Source organism: Teleopsis dalmanni, chromosome 2 (assembly GCF_002237135.1).
Source record: "Teleopsis dalmanni isolate 2A chromosome 2, ASM223713v2, whole genome shotgun sequence".
Classification (NCBI taxonomy): Eukaryota; Metazoa; Arthropoda; class Insecta; order Diptera; family Diopsidae; genus Teleopsis; species Teleopsis dalmanni.
In genome coordinates, this window is record NC_051847.1 from 39609389 (window position 1) to 39614981 (window position 5593).

Consider the following 5593-nt stretch of genomic DNA (forward strand, 5'->3'; position numbering starts at 1 on the left):
AAAAAAAAAAAAAAAAAATGTATGATCACTTGGTGTCCATCGGCTGTTCTTTTTTAGATTTTGGATTGTACTCCTGCTCATTAGCTACCTTGATGGTTCCACGGTGAGTATACTGTTTACAAGTCGTAAAATATATCTTTTGTAATTTGTGTTACCTGATTTCATTTCTGTGTCTTTTATATTGCGAATTCATACCTATTAATTTAAAATGTTTTCCAGATACTCGAATATACATTGTGACCGAAAAGCTTTCGGAAATTCTCATTTAAAATTCGCGCGCTGTATATTTTCCGATATTTTAAGTTTATGTAGTTTGGCAGCACTGTCCTTAATTACTATGCCAAAAATGAGCGCGATCTGTCAGACAGTTCGTTTACGGCAGCTGTTGAAACCAGTTCACCTCAGTAGGGCGTTGCGAAAAAAACAATGGAAAAAAATATTGAACAAAGAGTTTGCATCAAATTTTGTGTTTCGAACGAAATTTCGTGTGCAGAATCGTTGCGAATGCTACAAAAGGCTTATGGGGAATCAGTTTTATCGAAAACTCAAGTTTATGAGTGGTACAAAGCCTTCCAGGACGGTCGTACGACCGTCGAAGACATTTCGCAACGCACTACTGAGGTGAACTGGTTTCAACAGCTGCCGTAAACGAACTGTCTGACAGATCGAGCTCATTTTTGGCATAGTAATTAAGGACAGTGCTGCCAAACTACATAAACTTAAAATATCGAAAAATATACAGCGCGCGAATTTTAAATGAGAATTTCCGAAAACTTTTCAGTCTTAATGTATTTTTTTATGAATTCATGTATTCGTACCTGTATCGATTTCGTCCAGTTCTACGTGTAATACCCATATAACAGTGTTGATTTTATGTTTTAAATTAATATTTATTGTTTTGTTTTTGTAATTCCCACACCAATGGATTTTAATTTACTGTGTGACTGCTAGAGTATAGCTTATTTCTTAATAAAAATGTCCATAAATGTTTTACTGTACCGGCACATATGTAGTAATAACATAATAAACATATGCAGTAATGAATGGACTCACTACAAAAACTTACTTTCAGAAAGTCCTCTTGAGTTTCAAATCCATTTTATATAAGGAAACAGTTATAGCTAGAGTGTATAAGTAATAACATATGGGTTCATAGGTCTATAGGATAACCATTAATACAACAAATTTCTGGCAAAATTCAATTTCATTCATAAACGTATTCTCTTCCAAAAGTAATACAAATGTTCTAGCGGTTCTCTAACATTTCGATACCTTCTAATATCTCTCTTGATTCAGCTTTTATCTTTTTCGTACTCGTATTTTTTTGAAATTGATAAAGTTTTAAAATAAACTATCGCTCATGACCATCACAGCTACATGATAGCCAATTCTTTGTGTTACGAAATTAAGATATATGGTTCCAATAGGACGATGCCATACATCACGTCCTGTTTTGGCTTTAACGCGTAAGAGTTTTTCCGGACGTGTAATTTTAGGTTTTGGTAATATAAATAAGCTACGAGGATCATGTGATTGATTTATCAAAACTGGTTTTTTTTCTATGTTTATGAGGATAATTTTCAAACATTTATTGCTATAAAACGAGCGTCCGTCTAGATATGACTGCGTTATTGCTAGCTTTATATTTGAATGATGTTGTATTTCATATCTGAGTCATTCTTTTACAAATCGGACACCTTTTTGACTTCATCAACTCCGATTTGGCTGAAATTTTTTTCCGAGTTCCTTTCATAAAATAAGAAGAACCGTATTTCGAAAAAATGTTTGTAACTTTTTTTTGTATGAGATATGGACAATGGGATTACGAGAATTGGCATTGTAGACACATTTTTAGACGGCCATATCTCAGGCTATATAAATAATAGAAACTTGAAATTTATTGCGTTTTAAAAATAATTAATTCAAATTTTAAGAAATAGTTTTAACAATTAAGATTTAAGCACATTATAATTATTTACTGTTTAAAGTTTAAACTTTAAATGGAATTACTTCTCTCAAATACTGAGAAAATATAAGGACTAATTTTTTTAAATTGAAATTGTCAAAAAGTTTTACAGAGAGATACACATATGACTGGCAAGTCAAATTAACACAATATTTATGTGTCCACAATATTGCTCTATTCTAAGTAGAACACCTACCAAACAATTCAAAAAACCGAAATCGTGGTTTAGATATTTAAAAAACAATTAAAATTCGATCAAGCACTTGAGCATTGCGTCAACGAATTAATTGCGATTGTACCTCTATTCTTATGACCAGATTGAACTTCAATCGACATCAGAAAATAAACAAATGCAAATGGGAGACTGATTACAATTATTTGCACAATTTAGCGCAACTTCTATCGTCTAAACTCTTATTTATATATGTATTTTGAATTGGAACAGTTTAGATGTTTTTATGTGTCTATAGTTGTGTACTTTTTGTATTTGAATACTTCAATCCGAATAAATTACCTATTCCTACATTATTAGGTCTATCCATTAGTATAGTTTAAAGTTTGTTTTTCACAATTCGATGCATATATATATTTACATAAATTATGCCTTATAATCAACGAAAACTATAGTTAGTAGTAAACCCATATAATCATGATTAAACCCATTCAAATATATTAAAATATTCACTTATTAGTTAGGAATTGTGAATAAATTTTTGAAGTGCTTTCGGTAGCTGTTAAAATCTTTCATTAAAATATTTATTTTAGTATTGAAATAAAATGATACAGTACACAAAAAAGAGTGCTAAGTCTGAGGTACTTATTTGAGTAAATAAATTATGCCATGCATCCGTAATATAATCACATCAGGAAGCATCGGGAAGTTTGTCGAGCCATCTCTAACAAGCAAGTTATACGTGTAGTGTATTTAGATTTTGGTAAAAATATCTCATTTAATTTTTTATTCATGTGTTCTAATATATTGAATCAATTATAGAAATGAAAAACCGTGAAGCCCCAAAACAAATATTTTTCTTGGTTAAATTAGAAATTAACTATCTAATTTATGTATCAATCTATTATAGATACAATACTCTTTTCAAGCCATTGTTGAATTTAAAAATTTATTTAGTTTTGTTAAAAGGAATGAATTCCACTTAGATCATATGTTCCATTTTTAAACTATTTTCTTATGTATCACTCTATTATGGGCTTGGAACCCTTATTAGTCTTTTATTAGAGTTTGAGGTTTGTTTGCTTTGATTAAAAAGAGTCAGTTCCACTTAGATCATGTGGTCAATTGATGAAATTTTTTAAACTGTTTATTTTATTCCAGTTAGATCACATAGGAAATTAATGAATTTTTTCAAACTACTTACTTATGTATTAATCAATTATGAATTTGGAGTTTAATTTTTTTTGGTTAGTTCAAAAATACTGGATTCCACTTGTAGGTGATATGACTACTTGTTGAAGATTTTTAAGCTATCTTTTGTGAATTTAGTTATTCTGAAAGTTTAAAATGTAATTCGAATATTTTCTAAGACCATTGATGATGAGTACTTGGAAATACTCGAATATTTGGTTGTATGTTCAGGCAAATTTCATTAAATTAACTATTTTTATTGTTATCTTTTCGTTTCTATTCGAACCCTTCTAACTTCTAACTTCTAATACTATCTTTTGGTCATAAGACGCGGCAATTTAGGCAAAAAAAAGTTACATTAACATGTTTTTAGGTTTTCTAAAAAAAAAAGATCATATGGGCAGTCGTTATAGTTTTTTAGATTATTTATGTATCAATTTACTATGGATTCGGAATCTAAATTATTCTCTGTGACTACCCAGTTTTGATCTGGGCCAGGAGGAAGTCAATGGGTCGAGAACTACTCTTCCCTTCTGTCATTAGTAGATCCACAACGCCTGACATTCTGACTTTCATTCGGAAGGTGGAATCAACCATGTAGTCATACTTCTTTTTGCCAGTGCTGGACATTAGCACAATATGTGCACCATTGTCTTCTTTTCTTCTCGACAGAGTCAGTAAGTATTTTCCTCAACAAGAGTTATCTTTTTGAGGTGACACTTCAAGTTTCCATCTTCAGTAATCAATGAAGTCAATAAGATAAATGTGGTATACTTTATTTATAGAAGAATGAGTTTAAAACTGATTTCCTGATTTTCTGAATTATAAATTTCGTTTTCATCAGATATTTTTTTAGCAACTATTTATTAAGAGAATCTACTCAATTGAAGAATAATAAATGAAATTCATACATGTTTAGAAGGCAGAAAAGTAAATTCTCCGAATATTTAAAATTCCTCCTGTAAATGAGCTTGATATATATTGAACCCTTATGAAGTGTTATGTTATAAACGACTTATTTTGAAGTGAACTATAGAACTATTCAAAGATTTGTGAATATGTACAAACGTATAATCCTAGATTCTTAGAATTTTAATATACGACCTTCGAATAATTTTGATGTACCTTACATACGCAATTCCTTATAACTGTATTATATTGTCAACAAGTGTCTATGTAGAATTCTCAAAATATAGTACCCAATTCGCGAATCTCAAATGAACGCCTACTGAACCAAACGACTCAAAAAGCTGTATAAAATGGAATAAAAATTAGAAAGTGGAAGTGGATAGGCCATACGCTTAGACAACCGAGATATTATATAGCGAGGCAAAGGTTGGCATAGAATTCACAAGGTAGCAGAAGAACTGGTACGCAAGCGAAAAAGTGGAGAATAACGGTCGAGAGCGAGTTACCTGAAGCAAGATATACATGGAACGACATCTACAGAAAAGCATCAAATAGATTCAGATTTAGAAGAATTATTGAGGCCCTATGCTTCACTCGGGGGAGTATCAATAGTAGTAGTTTTAGTATTTTAAAAAACAGATTAATTTAATTTTGCTGTTGTTAAGTTAAAACTTTCATTACAAATTAAGCGGAGATTCTGAGTTAAAGAACTTTAAATGAACTTTTCATCTGTATTCTTTCAGTTTCATAGCATTTTTACCAAGTATGATATTTAAGGGTAATCTTGCTTCTTTAACAAAATATCTATAGTAGCCGTAATTTTTCTTTTAGAGTATCAAAAAAATACTTGCGCTTACGAAAGAACAACAGCAATGTTCTTAAAATCTTCAGAGTTAGGTTGTTCTTGCAAAAAATTTTACGCATTAAATTAAAGTGCAACCAAATTAAAAAATTAGTCTATTATGAATGTTCACTGAAAATATGTTGCAAAATTCCAGTCTCCCGTTAACATCATATGAGCATTTCATTTACTAATAAATTAAATACATAAATTAATAAATTAATTTAAATATATAAGATACAAATGCTAACTATTATACCCTTCTAATATTCATTTTGTTTTCTTTTATATTTATATTTCATATGGTAAACAACATAACAAGAAATATATGTCAAAAAACCATTTCACATATTTTAAAAGTGATGCCAATTGGTTTCAACCATACTTAATGTTGTTTTTTCACAACTCTGAAAGAAAAAAAACACGGGTGGTGTTATAAATTAATCGCGAGTTTTATACATTTGCACTAAAACTGAATCTCGATTGATAAAGTTACCCTAGATTTATCAATCGA